We start from the raw sequence: 19298 nt of genomic DNA, 5'->3' as shown, positions 1-19298 counted from the left end.
TTCCATTATTCCAGTACCAAAGAAAGCACATGCAATGTGTCTCAATGACTACCGCCTGATGCCTCTGACTTCCATAGTTACAAAGTCCTTTGAGAGGTTAGTCATGGATCACATCAACCCTAGACCCCCAGCCTGCCTCAATCCCTTGCAATCTGCCTACCAGTGCAACAGGTCCACGGTAGATGCCATTTTTCTCATCCTGCACTCATTCGACGAACATCTGAATAATACAGATACCTGTGTCAGGCTTCTACTTATTGATTACAGCTCCACCTTCAACATTATAATACCAACCAAACTAACCTCCAAACTCTGAGACCTAGGTCTTGGGTCTGCTATCTGCAACAGGATCCTCAACCTCTTGATCCATAGACTGCAGTCAGTAAAGAAAGATAACATCACCTCCTCTGCGATGCGCCTCAACACCGGCGCCTCCCAAGAATACGTACTCAAGCTCCTACTGCACTCCCTGTACACTCGGGACTGTGTGGCACAATTTCATCCGAATGCCATTTACAAGTTCACTGAAAACACTACCATTGTATGACAGATATCAGACAACCATGAGTTAGCATACAGAAAGAAGATAGGATGCTTGATCTTATGATGCAAAGATAACAATCTCTCCTCCAAAGTGGTGGGCAAAACTAAGGAGCTTGATCATCGACCTCCGGAAGAAAGAAGAACAACATGACCCTACTTACATCAATGGAGCTGAGGTGGAGAGGGTCGATAGCGTCAAATTCCTTGGAGTGATGATAACCAGCAACCTGCACTGAACCTCCCACAGAGGTGTGATAATCAAGAAGGCACAACAATGCCTCTTCTTCCTCTGAACGCTTATGAAATTCAGCATGTCTGTAAGGACCCTCACTAACTCTTATAGATGCATCATAGAAAGCATTCTACCCAGCTACATCATGGCTGGTACAGTAGTTGCTCTACCCATGGCCATAAGAACCTACAGAAAGTTATGTGAACAGCCCAGACAATCACATAAGCCATGGACTCCCTCTACGTATACTGTAGTTCCGGAATGGCAGCTAGCGTCAACAGTGACACCTCCAAACCTGGTATTAATCTCTTCCAACCTCTTCCATCACGCAGAAGATACAAAAGCTTAAACGCACATACCAGTGGGTTCCAGAACAAATTTTTACCCGCTGTTATTCGTCTGTCGAATGGGTCTCTCAAATTTCAAATCTAATGGCGATCTCTTTTTGTCCTCTCCTTGCAGCCATAACTTTCTCTGCCTTGCTCTGTTCAATCACCCTATGATCTGCTTATTCTGTACACAAAACACAACTTTCAACTGCACTTAGGTATGTGTGACAACGATAAATCACATCAAATCAAGTGCAACAGCCTGCTCGACTTACACAGTGACTGCAGTGGAGCTGTTGTCACCACTTGCAACTGACAAAGTCCAGCTGCATACATGACATGGATAAACAAACAGCATTAACATTTTGCGTCTGAAATGTTTTCTTCAGAACTGAACAGTCTTGGAATTTAAACATTTTTATGCTGTTGAGAGAGGGGGAGAAACATTAAGTAGAATAAATGATAATGGTGCTCAGAGCAGGAGACAAAAAGAGTGGTAATGTTAGTAAAAGTGAGATGGAAATGTAAAATGCATGGAGATACTAGGTGCAAAAGAGAGAAAGAAAATCTATTCTGTTGAGAGTGAAACAACACGATACATTTTTTTTAAAAAAAGCAATGGAGGTGAAGGAAGGAGTCAGTTTCTAAACCAACTGGAGGGGTAGATGTCATGCTGTGAAGTTTGTTGACTCAATGTTCAGGGCTAGCATAGGGAGATGTGACATGAAAATGTGATGTTGTTCCTCCAGTTCACATTGAACATTAATACAACACTATAGCACACCCAGGATGGGAATTTTAGCATGGGAACATGATGGTTTAAGTGAAAAGGCAAACAACTGGCTGGTGAGTGTCATAATTAGGGATTGGGCACAGGTATGACATCATCGATATATCAGAGAAAGAGTTGTTGGTAGTCTCGGAATAGAAACACAACAAGGCATGTTTCACATACTGAGTTGAGAGTGTGATGCTGGAAATGCACAGCTGGTCAGGCAGCATCCGAGGAGCAGGAGAATTGACATTCAGGCATAAGCCCTTCATCAGGAATGAGAAGTTCTCATCTTTTCCATGTTCCAAATACCAACAAAGGCACAAGCATAGCCTGGGACATATGTGGTTGTCTATACTTTGAGTGTTGTCATCTTGAGGTTGTACAGGACATGAGTGAGACCTAGGGTGGGGGAATTTCAAGAACAGGGGATATATTTTTAAGGTGAGAGGAGGGAGATTTTAAAAAGACATGAGGGGCAATTTATTTTTACACAGAAGGTGATTCACATGTGGAATGAACTTCCTGAGGAAATCCTGAATGTTGAGCACAATTGCAAAGTTTAAAAGACACCTAGGTAAATATATGAATAGCAAAGGTTTGGAGAGATAGGAGTAGACATTTTTTCCTAGATTTGCTTAAGAAATGTTGTAAGGAGAAAGCCGGGAACTATTGGCCTGTCTGACTTTGGTTGTGGGTAGATTGATGGAGGTGATTTTAAAACATAAACTTTATGGACATTTAGAGAGACATAAATTGATTCGGGATAGTCAGCGTGGCTTTGTGTGAGAAAAATAATTTCTCACAAACATGCTTGCAGTTTTGAAGAAGTTACCAAAACGATTGATGAAGGCAGAACAGTAGATATTGTTTACTTGGACTTTAGTAGAACTTTTGACAAGGTTCCACATTATAGACTAATTAGTAAAGTTAGGTCACAAGATTGAGCTTGCCAATTCGACGCATTATTGGCTTAATGGCAGGAGAAAGAGACTCGTGGTTGAGGGTTGCTTTCAGATTGAAGGCCTGTCACCAGAGTGTTCCACAAGGATCGGTTCTGGGAAATCTTTTGTTTGTCATCTATATGAATGATTTGGATGAGCATATAGAAGGCATGGTTAGTCAGCTTGCAGACAGCACCAAAAGTGGTAGCGTAGTAGCCAGTGAAATAGGTTTCCTAAGATTACAAAGGGATCTTGTTCAAATGGGTCAATGGGTTCAAAAATGACAGATGGTGTTCAATCTGGATAAATGCAAGGTATTGCATTTGGGTTCAACAAATAAGGGTAGGACACATAGGGCACAACCAAAAGTAGGGCCTTGGTTGTGTTCATACACAAGTAGTGTTGGTAGAACAGAGAGGCCAATGGGTTCAGGTACACCATTCCTTGAAGTTTCCATCACATATAGACAGGGTGGTTCAAGAGACATTTTGCACGCTGTGCCTTCATTGCTCAATCCTTTGAGTATAGGCGTTGAAAAGTCACGTTGTGTTTGGGCAGGACATTGGTGAGACATCTTCTGGAATATAGTGTTCAGTTCTGTTTGCCAAGTAATAGGAAAGATATTTTTAAGCTGGAGGAATTCAGAAGAGATTTACTGGATTTTGCCAGGTATGGAAAGTTTGAGCTGTAAAGAAAGGCTGGATAGACTGGGTAGGAACAAATTACTGCAGATGCTGGAATCTGTAACAGGAAACAAAAAGTGTTGGAGATCACAATGGTCGATGGAGAGAAAGCAAGCTCGTGTTATGAATCTCGATGAATCTACATCAGAGCTGAAGTGAAGTGAAGCGATAGGCTGGAACCTTTTACACTGGAGAGTAGCAGGTCAAGTGGAAACCTTATGGACGTTTATAAAATAAAATAATGAAGGGTATAGATAGGATGAAGAGTAGTTGTCTTTTTCCTCGGATGGGGGATTTCAGGAGAGGGGGCACATTTTAAGGGCAGAAGTGCGAGAGTTAAAAAAGACATGAGGGGCATCTTTTTTTCCATAGAGGGTGGGGGTTAGCCAGTGGAATGAAGTTCCTGAGGAACTGATGGATGTGGGCACCGTTACAATGTTTAAAAGATATTTGGGTAAGTACATGAAAAGGGAAAGTTTGGATCTGGACCAGTAGCAGTGAGCTACGGCGAGTTTAGTTTGAGATTATGTTCGGCACAGAGTGATTGGGCTGAAGGGTTTGTTTCCGTACTGCATGACTCGATGACTCTCTGTGAAACTGCGTCCGCCTGTTGTCTTTGCAGCAATGTCTGCAGTGGAGCTGTTGCTGCCGTTTGAACTGAAGGCAACTGAGGGAAGCGTCCCGCGATCGCCGGGGGCTGTGGCGCGCGCCTGTAATCCCGCTGCTGGGAGGCTGAGGCTGCCGGATGACTTGAGGTTGGGAGTTCTGGGCTGTTGTGGTCTGTGTCGATCGGGTGCCCACACTCAGGGCAGTGTCCACATGGTGCTCCTCGGGGAACTCGGGTGTACCAGGTGTGCTGCAGTGGGGTGAACCGGCCCAGGTCGGAAACGGAGCAGGTCAAAGCCCCCGCACTGCTCAGTAGTGGGATAGCACCTGTGAATGGATGCAGCAGTGCAGCCTTACCAATACAGTGAGACGCAGTCTTTTACACCATTCTTTACCTTGCGGCATTCCCATCTTTTGCCATCAGTGCAAACAATCTCGATGTCTCAATCCTGCTTCCTTCCTTCCCCACTCACTCCCTCCACCCCCTACGCCCGCCACGTTTATTCACTCTCACGATAACCAATCTTTACAAAGTCAACAACAAATCCACACATTTTACAACAACCGAATCTCTCTACAAGTCCTCCACACTCACCCAAACACACTCTCTCAGTCATTACCTCACACTTCCCACACTGCCCTTTTCTACCTCTCCTCAATATTCACTTCTCTTTTACTGCTCCCTGCTGTTCATAGCACCTACTGTTCTGAGAAAATCTCCACTTTACACAATCCTACCAGCCACGGCCAGCAGAGAGCGCAAAACTCTCTTCATTTTCCTGCCCGAATTCTCCATTGCTCACATTGCCGAAACTTCCATTGCAACCACCAAGCGTTCAAGCTGCCTCCCGGCTCTTTCCCCTCTCCGTCATCCATTCATTCATTCACTTCGGCAAATGATTCTCCTGCAAAACTGTGCAACACTTGAACTCTCATTCTAACTTCTCTCATGCTGTAGCTCCCAGAGAGAAAGAAAGAGGCAGCAAGACTGGCATTTCCATGATGCCACAATCAAGTTGACCAACAGCCCATTTTTCCATCTCCTCACTTCCGAGTATGAGGTCTTAGACAAGACAGCGAGAAATAATAGCAGCCGAGATGCACGTTATTTCCAAGAACGGGGGCCTTACTGGCCTCACTTTACAACTGGCGGTGGTCCAAGTGGCAGATCGGTTAGAAGAAAGTTCTCTGTTCCTCTCTGCTGCGATTCTCGCACGCCACTTGAATGCCACCGGTATTCAGTCTTCTGCTTCCCACTCTAATATTGAAAACATATCTTGGCCATTGCTGGAATGGAGCAATATAGTAGCAGAGGTGTAATTTGTTCAAGGGTTCTATCACACAAAATCATGCGACTGCCTTCCCTTACAGTCACAAGAGCATGTAACATAGAAGCTTCCGCAACAGATGTTGAACCATTGCTACTGAACCACCAACAATGCCTACCACTCCATACCACAAATACACTTTTGAAAATCAGATCACAGCACTGTGTTCCTGCTCCCAGTTTATAAGCAGAATCTGAAACTTGAGGACCTAGCACAGAAAGTAGGACAGTGCTGGTCTGAAGCTGCAGAAGGGCTTCTGTGGCGCTGCTTGGAATCGTTGGGCTGAACCATATTTCAGAGTTCAGCAGTCATCCTAGCCAAGTATGCTGTCACGGTCACAGACGTGATTGGCATTTGTATAGACGGCTGTGTGTCAAAGAAGAAAATCAGTGCGTTCATCAACCAGAAACCTTGTATGAACTGGGATATCCATTGCCTACTGAAGACCGGGCAGGTGGCATTCAAATTGAATGACTCAGACTTTCATAAGAATTCTGGATACAACCTCTGCAAGGCTATTACAGATGCCAAGAGGCAGTACAGGACTACGTTAGAGACCCAAACTAACCAAATGGACACCCATCGCCTGTCACAAGGCCTACACAGCATAACAGGATGCAAATTGAAGCAGAACAGAATAGCGGAGAAAAACACAGCCTTCCCTGATCTTTTTACAATCCGTTCAAACAGAATGCCAGTGGAATGATACCACCTGCCCCCAACAACCCCAGATCCTCATATTCCTCCAGTCACTGCTGCAGATGTCAGATCGCCTTCTTGAGAGTGAACCCAAGGAAAGCAACTTGTCCGGATGGAGTCCCCAGCCATGCACTTAGATCCTGTGCAGACCAGCTAGCGAGAGAACTTTCTGACATCTTTAACCCCTCGTTGTTACAATCTGAAGTCCCCAACTGCTTCCATTATTCCGGTACCAAAGAAAGCACATGCAATGTGTCTCAATGACTACCGCCTGATGCCTCTGACTTCCATAGTTACAAAGTCCTTTGAGAGGTTAGTCATGGATCACATCAACCCTAGACCCCCAGCCTGCCTCAATCCCTTGCAATCTGCCTACCAGTGCAACAGGTCCACGGTAGATGCCATTTTTCTCATCCTGCACTCATTCGACGAACATCTGAATAATACAGATACCTGTGTCAGGCTTCTACTTATTGATTACAGCTCCACCTTCAACATTATAATACCAACCAAACTAACCTCCAAACTCTGAGACCTAGGTCTTGGGTCTGCTATCTGCAACAGGATCCTCAACCTCTTGATCCATAGACTGCAGTCAGTAAAGAAAGATAACATCACCTCCTCTGCGATGCGCCTCAACACCGGCGCCTCCCAAGAATACGTACTCAAGCTCCTACTGCACTCCCTGTACACTCGGGACTGTGTGGCACAATTTCATCCGAATGCCATTTACAAGTTCACTGAAAACACTACCATTGTATGACAGATATCAGACAACCATGAGTTAGCATACAGAAAGAAGATAGGATGCTTGATCTTATGATGCAAAGATAACAATCTCTCCTCCAAAGTGGTGGGCAAAACTAAGGAGCTTGATCATCGACCTCCGGAAGAAAGAAGAACAACATGACCCTACTTACATCAATGGAGCTGAGGTGGAGAGGGTCGATAGCGTCAAATTCCTTGGAGTGATGATAACCAGCAACCTGCACTGAACCTCCCACAGAGGTGTGATAATCAAGAAGGCACAACAATGCCTCTTCTTCCTCTGAACGCTTATGAAATTCAGCATGTCTGTAAGGACCCTCACTAACTCTTATAGATGCATCATAGAAAGCATTCTATCCAGCTACATCATGGCTGGTACAGTAATTGCTCTACCCATGGCCATAAGAACCTAGAGAAAGTTATGTGAACAGCCCAGACAATCACACAAGCCATGGACTCCCTCTACGTATACTGTAGTTCCGGAATGGCAGCTAGCGTCAACAGTGACACCTCCAATCCTGGTATTAATCTCTTCCAACCTCTTCCATCACGCAGAAGATACAAAAGCTTAAACGCACATACCAGTGGGTTCCAGAACAAATTTTTACCCGCTGTTATTCGTCTGTCGAATGGGTCTCTCAAATTTCAAATCTAATGGCGATCTCTTTTTGTCCTCTCCTTGCAGCCATAACTTTCTCTGCCTTGCTCTGTTCAATCACCCTATGATCTGCTTATTCTGTACACAAAACACAACTTTCAACTGCACTTAGGTATGTGTGACAACGATAAATCACATCAAATCAAGTGCAACAGCCTGCTCGACTTACACAGTGACTGCAGTGGAGCTGTTGTCACCACTTGCAACTGACAAAGTCCAGCTGCATACATGACATGGATAAACAAACAGCATTGACATTTTGCGTCTGAAATGTTTTCTTCAGAACTGAACAGTCTTGGAATTTAAACATTTTTATGCTGTTGAGAGAGGGGGAGAAACATTAAGTAGAATAAATGGTAATGGTGCTCAGAGCAGGAGACAAAAAGAGTGGTAATGTTAGTAAAAGTGAGATGGAAATGTAAAATGCATGGAGATACTAGGTGCAAAAGAGAGAAAGAAAATCTATTCTGTTGAGAGTGAAACAACACGATACATTTTTTTTAAAAAAAGCAATGGAGGTGAAGGAAGGAGTCAGTTTCTAAACCAACTGGAGGGGTAGATGTCATGCTGTGAAGTTTGTTGACTCAATGTTCAGGGCTAGCATAGGGAGATGTGACATGAAAATGTGATGTTGTTCCTCCAGTTCACATTGAACATTAATACAACACTATAGCACACCCAGGATGGGAATTTTAGCATGGGAACATGATGGTTTAAGTGAAAAGGCAAACAACTGGCTGGTGAGTGTCATAATTAGGGATTGGGCACAGGTATGACATCATCGATATATCAGAGAAAGAGTTGTTGGTAGTCTCGGAATAGAAACACAACAAGGCATGTTTCACATACTGAGTTGAGAGTGTGATGCTGGAAATGCACAGCTGGTCAGGCAGCATCCGAGGAGCAGGAGAATTGACATTCAGGCATAAGCCCTTCATCAGGAATGAGAAGTTCTCATCTTTTCCATGTTCCAAATACCAACAAAGGCACAAGCATAGCCTGGGACATATGTGGTTGTCTATACTTTGAGTGTTGTCATCTTGAGGTTGTACAGGACATGAGTGAGACCTAGGGTGGGGGAATTTCAAGAACAGGGGATATATTTTTAAGGTGAGAGGAGGGAGATTTTAAAAAGACATGAGGGGCAATTTATTTTTACACAGAAGGTGATTCACATGTGGAATGAACTTCCTGAGGAAATCCTGAATGTTGAGCACAATTGCAAAGTTTAAAAGACACCTAGGTAAATATATGAATAGCAAAGGTTTGGAGAGATAGGAGTAGACATTTTTTCCTAGATTTGCTTAAGAAATGTTGTAAGGAGAAAGCCGGGAACTATTGGCCTGTCTGACTTTGGTTGTGGGTAGATTGATGGAGGTGATTTTAAAACATAAACTTTATGGACATTTAGAGAGACATAAATTGATTCGGGATAGTCAGCGTGGCTTTGTGTGAGAAAAATAATTTCTCACAAACATGCTTGCAGTTTTGAAGAAGTTACCAAAACGATTGATGAAGGCAGAACAGTAGATATTGTTTACTTGGACTTTAGTAGAACTTTTGACAAGGTTCCACATTATAGACTAATTAGTAAAGTTAGGTCACAAGATTGAGCTTGCCAATTCGACGCATTATTGGCTTAATGGCAGGAGAAAGAGACTCGTGGTTGAGGGTTGCTTTCAGATTGAAGGCCTGTCACCAGAGTGTTCCACAAGGATCGGTTCTGGGAAATCTTTTGTTTGTCATCTATATGAATGATTTGGATGAGCATATAGAAGGCATGGTTAGTCAGCTTGCAGACAGCACCAAAAGTGGTAGCGTAGTAGCCAGTGAAATAGGTTTCCTAAGATTACAAAGGGATCTTGTTCAAATGGGTCAATGGGTTCAAAAATGGCAGATGGTGTTCAATCTGGATAAATGCAAGGTATTGCATTTGGGTTCAACAAATAAGGGTAGGACACATAGGGCACAACCAAAAGTAGGGCCTTGGTTGTGTTTATACACAAGTAGTGTTGGTAGAACAGAGAGGCCAATGGGTTCAGGTACACCATTCCTTGAAGTTTCCATCACATATAGACAGGGTGGTTCAAGAGACATTTTGCACGCTGTGCCTTCATTGCTCAATCCTTTGAGTATAGGCGTTGAAAAGTCACGTTGTGTTTGGGCAGGACATTGGTGAGACATCTTCTGGAATATAGTGTTCAGTTCTGTTTGCCAAGTAATAGGAAAGATATTTTTAAGCTGGAGGAATTCAGAAGAGATTTACTGGATTTTGCCAGGTATGGAAAGTTTGAGCTGTAAAGAAAGGCTGGATAGACTGGGTAGGAACAAATTACTGCAGATGCTGGAATCTGTAACAGGAAACAAAAAGTGTTGGAGATCACAATGGTCGATGGAGAGAAAGCAAGCTCGTGTTATGAATCTCGATGAATCGACATCAGAGCTGAAGTGAAGTGAAGCGATAGGCTGGAACCTTTTACACTGGAGAGTAGCAGGTCAAGTGGAAACCTTATGGACGTTTATAAAATAAAATAATGAAGGGTATAGATAGGATGAAGAGTAGTTGTCTTTTTCCTCGGATGGGGGATTTCAGGAGAGGGGGCACATTTTAAGGGCAGAAGTGCGAGAGTTAAAAAAGACATGAGGGGCATCTTTTTTTCCATAGAGGGTGGGGGTTAGCCAGTGGAATGAAGTTCCTGAGGAACTGATGGATGTGGGCACCGTTACAATGTTTAAAAGATATTTGGGTAAGTACATGAAAAGGGAAAGTTTGGATCTGGACCAGTAGCAGTGAGCTACGGCGAGTTTAGTTTGAGATTATGTTCGGCACAGAGTGATTGGGCTGAAGGGTTTGTTTCCGTACTGCATGACTCGATGACTCTCTGTGAAACTGCGTCCGCCTGTTGTCTTTGCAGCAATGTCTGCAGTGGAGCTGTTGCTGCCGTTTGAACTGAAGGCAACTGAGGGAAGCGTCACGCGATCGCCGGGGGCTGTGGCGCGCGCCTGTAATCCCGCTGCTGGGAGGCTGAGGCTGCCGGATGACTTGAGGTTGGGAGTTCTGGGCTGTTGTGGTCTGTGTCGATCGGGTGCCCACACTCAGGGCAGTGACCACATGGTGCTCCTCGGGGAACTCGGGTGTACCAGGTGTGCTGCAGTGGGGTGAACCGGCCCAGGTCGGAAACGGAGCAGGTCAAAGCCACCGCACTGCTCAGTAGTGGGATAGCACCTGTGAATGGATGCAGCAGTGCAGCCTGACCAATACAGTGAGACGCAGTCTTTTACACCATTCTTTACCTTGCGGCATTCCCATCTTTTGCCATCAGTGCAAACAATCTCGATGTCTCAATCCTGCTTCCTTCCTTCCCCACTCACTCCCTCCACCCCCTACGCCCGCCACGTTTATTCACTCTCACGATAACCAATCTTTACAAAGTCAACAACAAATCCACACATTTTACAACAACCGAATCTCTCTACAAGTCCTCCACACTCACCCAAACACACTCTCTCAGTCATTACCTCACACTTCCCACACTGCCCTTTTCTTCCTCTCCTGAATATTCACTTCTCTTTTACTGCTCCCTGCTGTTCACAGCACCTACTGTTCTGAGAAAATCTCCACTTTACACAATCCTACCAGCCACGGCCAGCAGAGAGCGCAAAACTCTCTTCATTTTCCTGCCCGAATTCTCCATTGCTCACATTGCCGAAACTTCCATTGCAACCACCAAGCGTTCAAGCTGCCTCCCGGCTCTTTCCCCTCTCCGTCATCCATTCATTCATTCACTTCGGCAAATGATTCTCCTGCAAAACTGTGCAACACTTGAACTCTCATTCTAACTTCTCTCATGCTGTAGCTCCCAGAGAGAAAGAAAGAGGCAGCAAGACTGGCATTTCCATGATGCCACAATCAAGTTGACCAACAGCCCATTTTTCCATCTCCTCACTTCCGAGTATGAGGTCTTAGACAAGACAGCGAGAAATAATAGCAGCCGAGATGCACGTTATTTCCAAGAACGGGGGCCTTACTGGCCTCACTTTACAACTGGCGGTGGTCCAAGTGGCAGATCGGTTAGAAGAAAGTTCTCTGTTCCTCTCTGCTGCGATTCTCGCACGCCACTTGAATGCCACCGGTATTCAGTCTTCTGCTTCCCACTCTAATATTGAAAACATATCTTGGCCATTGCTGGAATGGAGCAATATAGTAGCAGAGGTGTAATTTGTTCAAGGGTTCTATCACACAAAATCATGCGACTGCCTTCCCTTACAGTCACAAGAGCATGTAACATAGAAGCTTCCGCAACAGATGTTGAACCATTGCTACTGAACCACCAACAATGCCTACCACTCCATACCACAAATACACTTTTGAAAATCAGATCACAGCACTGTGTTCCTGCTCCCAGTTTATAAGCAGAATCTGAAACTTGAGGACCTAGCACAGAAAGTAGGACAGTGCTGGTCTGAAGCTGCAGAAGGGCTTCTGTGGTGCTGCTTGGAATCGTTGGGCTGAACCATATTTCAGAGTTCAGCAGTCATCCTAGCCAAGTATGCTGTCACGGTCACAGACGTGATTGGCATTTGTATAGACGGCTGTGTGTCAAAGAAGAAAATCAGTGCGTTCATCAACCAGAAACCTTGTATGAACTGGGATATCCATTGCCTACTGAAGACCGGGCAGGTGGCATTCAAATTGAATGACTCAGACTTTCATAAGAATTCTGGATACAACCTCTGCAAGGCTATTACAGATGCCAAGAGGCAGTACAGGACTACGTTAGAGACCCAAACTAACCAAATGGACACCCATCGCCTGTCACAAGGCCTACACAGCATAACAGGATGCAAATTGAAGCAGAACAGAATAGCGGAGAAAAACACAGCCTTCCCTGATCTTTTTACAATCCGTTCAAACAGAATGCCAGTGGAATGATACCACCTGCCCCCAACAACCCCAGATCCTCATATTCCTCCAGTCACTGCTGCAGATGTCAGATCGCCTTCTTGAGAGTGAACCCAAGGAAAGCAACTTGTCCGGATGGAGTCCCCAGCCATGCACTTAGATCCTGTGCAGACCAGCTAGCGAGAGAACTTTCTGACATCTTTAACCCCTCGTTGTTACAATCTGAAGTCCCCAACTGCTTCCATTATTCCGGTACCAAAGAAAGCACATGCAATGTGTCTCAATGACTACCGCCTGATGCCTCTGACTTCCATAGTTACAAAGTCCTTTGAGAGGTTAGTCATGGATCACATCAACCCTAGACCCCCAGCCTGCCTCAATCCCTTGCAATCTGCCTACCAGTGCAACAGGTCCACGGTAGATGCCATTTTTCTCATCCTGCACTCATTCGACGAACATCTGAATAATACAGATACCTGTGTCAGGCTTCTACTTATTGATTACAGCTGCACCTTCAACATTATAATACCAACCAAACTAACCTCCAAACTCTGAGACCTAGGTCTTGGGTCTGCTATCTGCAACAGGATCCTCAACCTCTTGATCCATAGACTGCAGTCAGTAAAGAAAGATAACATCACCTCCTCTGCGATGCGCCTCAACACCGGCGCCTCCCAAGAATACGTACTCCAGCTCCTACTGCACTCCCTGTACACTCGGGACTGTGTGGCACAATTTCATCCGAATGCCATTTACAAGTTCACTGAAAACACTACCATTGTATGACAGATATCAGACAACCATGAGTTAGCATACAGAAAGAAGATAGGATGCTTGATCTTATGATGCAAAGATAACAATCTCTCCTCCAAAGTGGTGGGCAAAACTAAGGAGCTTGATCATCGACCTCCGGAAGAAAGAAGAACAACATGACCCTACTTACATCAATGGAGCTGAGGTGGAGAGGGTCGATAGCGTCAAATTCCTTGGAGTGATGATAACCAGCAACCTGCACTGAACCTCCCACAGAGGTGTGATAATCAAGAAGGCACAACAATGCCTCTTCTTCCTCTGAACGCTTATGAAATTCAGCATGTCTGTAAGGACCCTCACTAACTCTTATAGATGCATCATAGAAAGCATTCTATCCAGCTACATCATGGCTGGTACAGTAATTGCTCTACCCATGGCCATAAGAACCTAGAGAAAGTTATGTGAACAGCCCAGACAATCACACAAGCCATGGACTCCCTCTACGTATACTGTAGTTCCGGAATGGCAGCTAGCGTCAACAGTGACACCTCCAATCCTGGTATTAATCTCTTCCAACCTCTTCCATCACGCAGAAGATACAAAAGCTTAAACGCACATACCAGTGGGTTCCAGAACAAATTTTTACCCGCTGTTATTCGTCTGTCGAATGGGTCTCTCAAATTTCAAATCTAATGGCGATCTCTTTTTGTCCTCTCCTTGCAGCCATAACTTTCTTTGCCTTGCTCTGTTCAATCACCCTATGATCTGCTTATTCTGTACACAAAACACAACTTTCAACTGCACTTAGGTATGTGTGACAACGATAAATCACATCAAATCAAGTGCAACAGCCTGCTCGACTTACACAGTGACTGCAGTGGAGCTGTTGTCACCACTTGCAACTGACAAAGTCCAGCTGCATACATGACATGGATAAACAAACAGCATTGACATTTTGCGTCTGAAATGTTTTCTTCAGAACTGAACAGTCTTGGAATTTAAACATTTTTATGCTGTTGAGAGAGGGGGAGAAACATTAAGTAGAATAAATGGTAATGGTGCTCAGAGCAGGAGACAAAAAGAGTGGTAATGTTAGTAAAAGTGAGATGGAAATGTAAAATGCATGGAGATACTAGGTGCAAAAGAGAGAAAGAAAATCTATTCTGTTGAGAGTGAAACAACACGATACATTTTTTTTTAAAAAAGCAATGGAGGTGAAGGAAGGAGTCAGTTTCTAAACCAACTGGAGGGGTAGATGTCATGCTGTGAAGTTTGTTGACTCAATGTTCAGGGCTAGCATAGGGAGATGTGACATGAAAATGTGATGTTGTTCCTCCAGTTCACATTGAACATTAATACAACACTATAGCACACCCAGGATGGGAATTTTAGCATGGGAACATGATGGTTTAAGTGAAAAGGCAAACAACTGGCTGGTGAGTGTCATAATTAGGGATTGGGCACAGGTATGACATCATCGATATATCAGAGAAAGAGTTGTTGGTAGTCTCGGAATAGAAACACAACAAGGCATGTTTCACATACTGAGTTGAGAGTGTGATGCTGGAAATGCACAGCTGGTCAGGCAGCATCCGAGGAGCAGGAGAATTGACATTCAGGCATAAGCCCTTCATCAGGAATGAGAAGTTCTCATCTTTTCCATGTTCCAAATACCAACAAAGGCACAAGCATAGCCTGGGACATATGTGGTTGTCTATACTTTGAGTGTTGTCATCTTGAGGTTGTACAGGACATGAGTGAGACCTAGGGTGGGGGAATTTCAAGAACAGGGGATATATTTTTAAGGTGAGAGGAGGGAGATTTTAAAAAGACATGAGGGGCAATTTATTTTTACACAGAAGGTGATTCACATGTGGAATGAACTTCCTGAGGAAATCCTGAATGTTGAGCACAATTGCAAAGTTTAAAAGACACCTAGGTAAATATATGAATAGCAAAGGTTTGGAGAGATAGGAGTAGACATTTTTTCCTAGATTTGCTTAAGAAATGTTGTAAGGAGAAAGCCGGGAACTATTGGCCTGTCTGACTTTGGTTGTGGGTAGATTGATGGAGGTGATTTTAAAACATAAACTTTATGGACATTTAGAGAGACATAAATTGATTCGGGATAGTCAGCGTGGCTTTGTGTGAGAAAAATAATTTCTCACAAACATGCTTGCAGTTTTGAAGAAGTTACCAAAACGATTGATGAAGGCAGAACAGTAGATATTGTTTACTTGGACTTTAGTAGAACTTTTGACAAGGTTCCACATTATAGACTAATTAGTAAAGTTAGGTCACAAGATTGAGCTTGCCAATTCGACGCATTATTGGCTTAATGGCAGGAGAAAGAGACTCGTGGTTGAGGGTTGCTTTCAGATTGAAGGCCTGTCACCAGAGTGTTCCACAAGGATCGGTTCTGGGAAATCTTTTGTTTGTCATCTATATGAATGATTTGGATGAGCATATAGAAGGCATGGTTAGTCAGCTTGCAGACAGCACCAAAAGTGGTAGCGTAGTAGCCAGTGAAATAGGTTTCCTAAGATTACAAAGGGATCTTGTTCAAATGGGTCAATGGGTTCAAAAATGGCAGATGGTGTTCAATCTGGATAAATGCAAGGTATTGCATTTGGGTTCAACAAATAAGGGTAGGACACATAGGGCACAACCAAAAGTAGGGCCTTGGTTGTGTTTATACACAAGTAGTGTTGGTAGAACAGAGAGGCCAATGGGTTCAGGTACACCATTCCTTGAAGTTTCCATCACATATAGACAGGGTGGTTCAAGAGACATTTTGCACGCTGTGCCTTCATTGCTCAATCCTTTGAGTATAGGCGTTGAAAAGTCACGTTGTGTTTGGGCAGGACATTGGTGAGACATCTTCTGGAATATAGTGTTCAGTTCTGTTTGCCAAGTAATAGGAAAGATATTTTTAAGCTGGAGGAATTCAGAAGAGATTTACTGGATTTTGCCAGGTATGGAAAGTTTGAGCTGTAAAGAAAGGCTGGATAGACTGGGTAGGAACAAATTACTGCAGATGCTGGAATCTGTAACAGGAAACAAAAAGTGTTGGAGATCACAATGGTCGATGGAGAGAAAGCAAGCTCGTGTTATGAATCTCGATGAATCGACATCAGAGCTGAAGTGAAGTGAAGCGATAGGCTGGAACCTTTTACACTGGAGAGTAGCAGGTCAAGTGGAAACCTTATGGACGTTTATAAAATAAAATAATGAAGGGTATAGATAGGATGAAGAGTAGTTGTCTTTTTCCTCGGATGGGGGATTTCAGGAGAGGGGGCACATTTTAAGGGCAGAAGTGCGAGAGTTAAAAAAGACATGAGGGGCATCTTTTTTTCCATAGAGGGTGGGGGTTAGCCAGTGGAATGAAGTTCCTGAGGAACTGATGGATGTGGGCACCGTTACAATGTTTAAAAGATATTTGGGTAAGTACATGAAAAGGGAAAGTTTGGATCTGGACCAGTAGCAGTGAGCTACGGCGAGTTTAGTTTGAGATTATGTTCGGCACAGAGTGATTGGGCTGAAGGGTTTGTTTCCGTACTGCATGACTCGATGACTCTCTGTGAAACTGCGTCCGCCTGTTGTCTTTGCAGCAATGTCTGCAGTGGAGCTGTTGCTGCCGTTTGAACTGAAGGCAACTGAGGGAAGCGTCACGCGATCGCCGGGGGCTGTGGCGCGCGCCTGTAATCCCGCTGCTGGGAGGCTGAGGCTGCCGGATGACTTGAGGTTGGGAGTTCTGGGCTGTTGTGGTCTGTGTCGATCGGGTGCCCACACTCAGGGCAGTGACCACATGGTGCTCCTCGGGGAACTCGGGTGTACCAGGTGTGCTGCAGTGGGGTGAACCGGCCCAGGTCGGAAACGGAGCAGGTCAAAGCCACCGCACTGCTCAGTAGTGGGATAGCACCTGTGAATGGATGCAGCAGTGCAGCCTGACCAATACAGTGAGACGCAGTCTTTTACACCATTCTTTACCTTGCGGCATTCCCATCTTTTGCCATCAGTGCAAACAATCTCGATGTCTCAATCCTGCTTCCTTCCTTCCCCACTCACTCCCTCCACCCCCTACGCCCGCCACGTTTATTCACTCTCACGATAACCAATCTTTACAAAGTCAACAACAAATCCACACATTTTACAACAACCGAATCTCTCTACAAGTCCTCCACACTCACCCAAACACACTCTCTCAGTCATTACCTCACACTTCCCACACTGCCCTTTTCTTCCTCTCCTGAATATTCACTTCTCTTTTACTGCTCCCTGCTGTTCACAGCACCTACTGTTCTGAGAAAATCTCCACTTTACACAATCCTACCAGCCACGGCCAGCAGAGAGCGCAAAACTCTCTTCATTTTCCTGCCCGAATTCTCCATTGCTCACATTGCCGAAACTTCCATTGCAACCACCAAGCGTTCAAGCTGCCTCCCGGCTCTTTCCCCTCTCCGTCATCCATTCATTCATTCACTTCGGCAAATGATTCTCCTGCAAAACTGTGCAACACTTGAACTCTCATTCTAACTTCTCTCATGCTGTAGCTCCCAGAGAGAAAGAAAGAGGCAGCAAGACTGGCATTTCCATGATGCCACAATCAAGTTGACCAACAGCCCATTTTTCCATCTCCTCACTTCCGAGTATGAGGTCTTAGACAAGACAGCGAGAAATAATAGCAGCCGAGATGCACGTTATTTCCAAGAACGGGGGCCTTACTGGCCTCACTTTACAACTGGCGGTGGTCCAAGTGGCAGATCGGTTAGAAGAAAGTTCTCTGTTCCTCTCTGCTGCGATTCTCGCACGCCACTTGAATGCCACCGGTATTCAGTCTTCTGCTTCCCACTCTAATATTGAAAACATATCTTGGCCATTGCTGGAATGGAGCAATATAGTAGCAGAGGTGTAATTTGTTCAAGGGTTCTATCACACAAAATCATGCGACTGCCTTCCCTTACAGTCACAAGAGCATGTAACATAGAAGCTTCCGCAACAGATGTTGAACCATTGCTACTGAACCACCAACAATGCCTACCACTCCATACCACAAATACACTTTTGAAAATCAGATCACAGCACTGTGTTCCTGCTCCCAGTTTATAAGCAGAATCTGAAACTTGAGGACCTAGCACAGAAAGTAGGACAGTGCTGGTCTGAAGCTGCAGAAGGGCTTCTGTGGCGCTGCTTGGAATCGTTGGGCTGAACCATATTTCAGAGTTCAGCAGTCATCCTAGCCAAGTATGCTGTCACGGTCACAGACGTGATTGGCATTTGTATAGACGGCTGTGTGTCAAAGAAGAAAATCAGTGCGTTCATCAACCAGAAACCTTGTATGAACTGGGATATCCATTGCCTACTGAAGACCGGGCAGGTGGCATTCAAATTGAATGACTCAGACTTTCATAAGAATTCTGGATACAACCTCTGCAAGGCTATTACAGATGCCAAGAGGCAGTACAGGACTACGTTAGAGACCCAAACTAACCAAATGGACACCCATCGCCTGTCACAAGGCCTACACAGCATAACAGGATGCAAATTGAAGCAGAACAGAATAGCGGAGAAAAACACAGCCTTCCCTGATCTTTTTACAATCCGTTCAAACAGAATGCCAGTGGAATGATACCACCTGCCCCCAACAACCCCAGATCCTCATATTCCTCCAGTCACTGCTGCAGATGTCAGATCGCCTTCTTGAGAGTGAACCCAAGGAAAGCAACTTGTCCGGATGGAGTCCCCAGCCATGCACTTAGATCCTGTGCAGACCAGCTAGCGAGAGAACTTTCTGACATCTTTAACCCCTCGTTGTTACAATCTGAAGTCCCCAACTGCTTCCATTATTCCGGTACCAAAGAAAGCACATGCAATGTGTCTCAACAACTACCGCCTGATGCCTCTGACTTCCATAGTTACAAAGTCCTTTGAGAGGTTAGTCATGGATCACATCAACCCTAGACCCCCAGCCTGCCTCAATCCCTTGCAATCTGCCTACCAGTGCAACAGGTCCACGGTAGATGCCATTTTTCTCATCCTGCACTCATTCGACGAACATCTGAATAATACAGATACCTGTG

At 44.7% G+C, this 19298-nt stretch overlaps 3 non-coding genes across 3 annotated transcripts; all 3 read left to right on the top strand.

Moving 5' to 3' along the window:
• Nucleotides 1-4192: 4192 nt before the first annotated feature.
• On the top strand, nucleotides 4193-4490 carry LOC148146946 (signal recognition particle RNA). The gene has a single exon (XR_015760272.1).
• A 6054-nt stretch (nucleotides 4491-10544) lies between these two features.
• Nucleotides 10545-10842, top strand: LOC148146945 (signal recognition particle RNA). The gene has a single exon (XR_015760301.1).
• A 6054-nt stretch (nucleotides 10843-16896) lies between these two features.
• LOC148146944 (signal recognition particle RNA) lies at nucleotides 16897-17194 on the top strand. The gene has a single exon (XR_015760300.1).
• The last annotated feature ends 2104 nt before the right edge of the window (nucleotides 17195-19298 follow it).

This window comes from Chiloscyllium plagiosum, unplaced genomic scaffold (genome assembly GCF_037043375.1).
Source record: "Chiloscyllium plagiosum isolate Xiang-an unplaced genomic scaffold, Cpla_swu_hap1 HiC_scaffold_18, whole genome shotgun sequence".
Lineage (NCBI taxonomy): Eukaryota > Metazoa > Chordata > Chondrichthyes > Orectolobiformes > Hemiscylliidae > Chiloscyllium > Chiloscyllium plagiosum.
The sequence above is the reverse complement of the archived record's forward strand: the minus strand, read 5'-3'. Positions and strand labels throughout refer to the sequence as shown.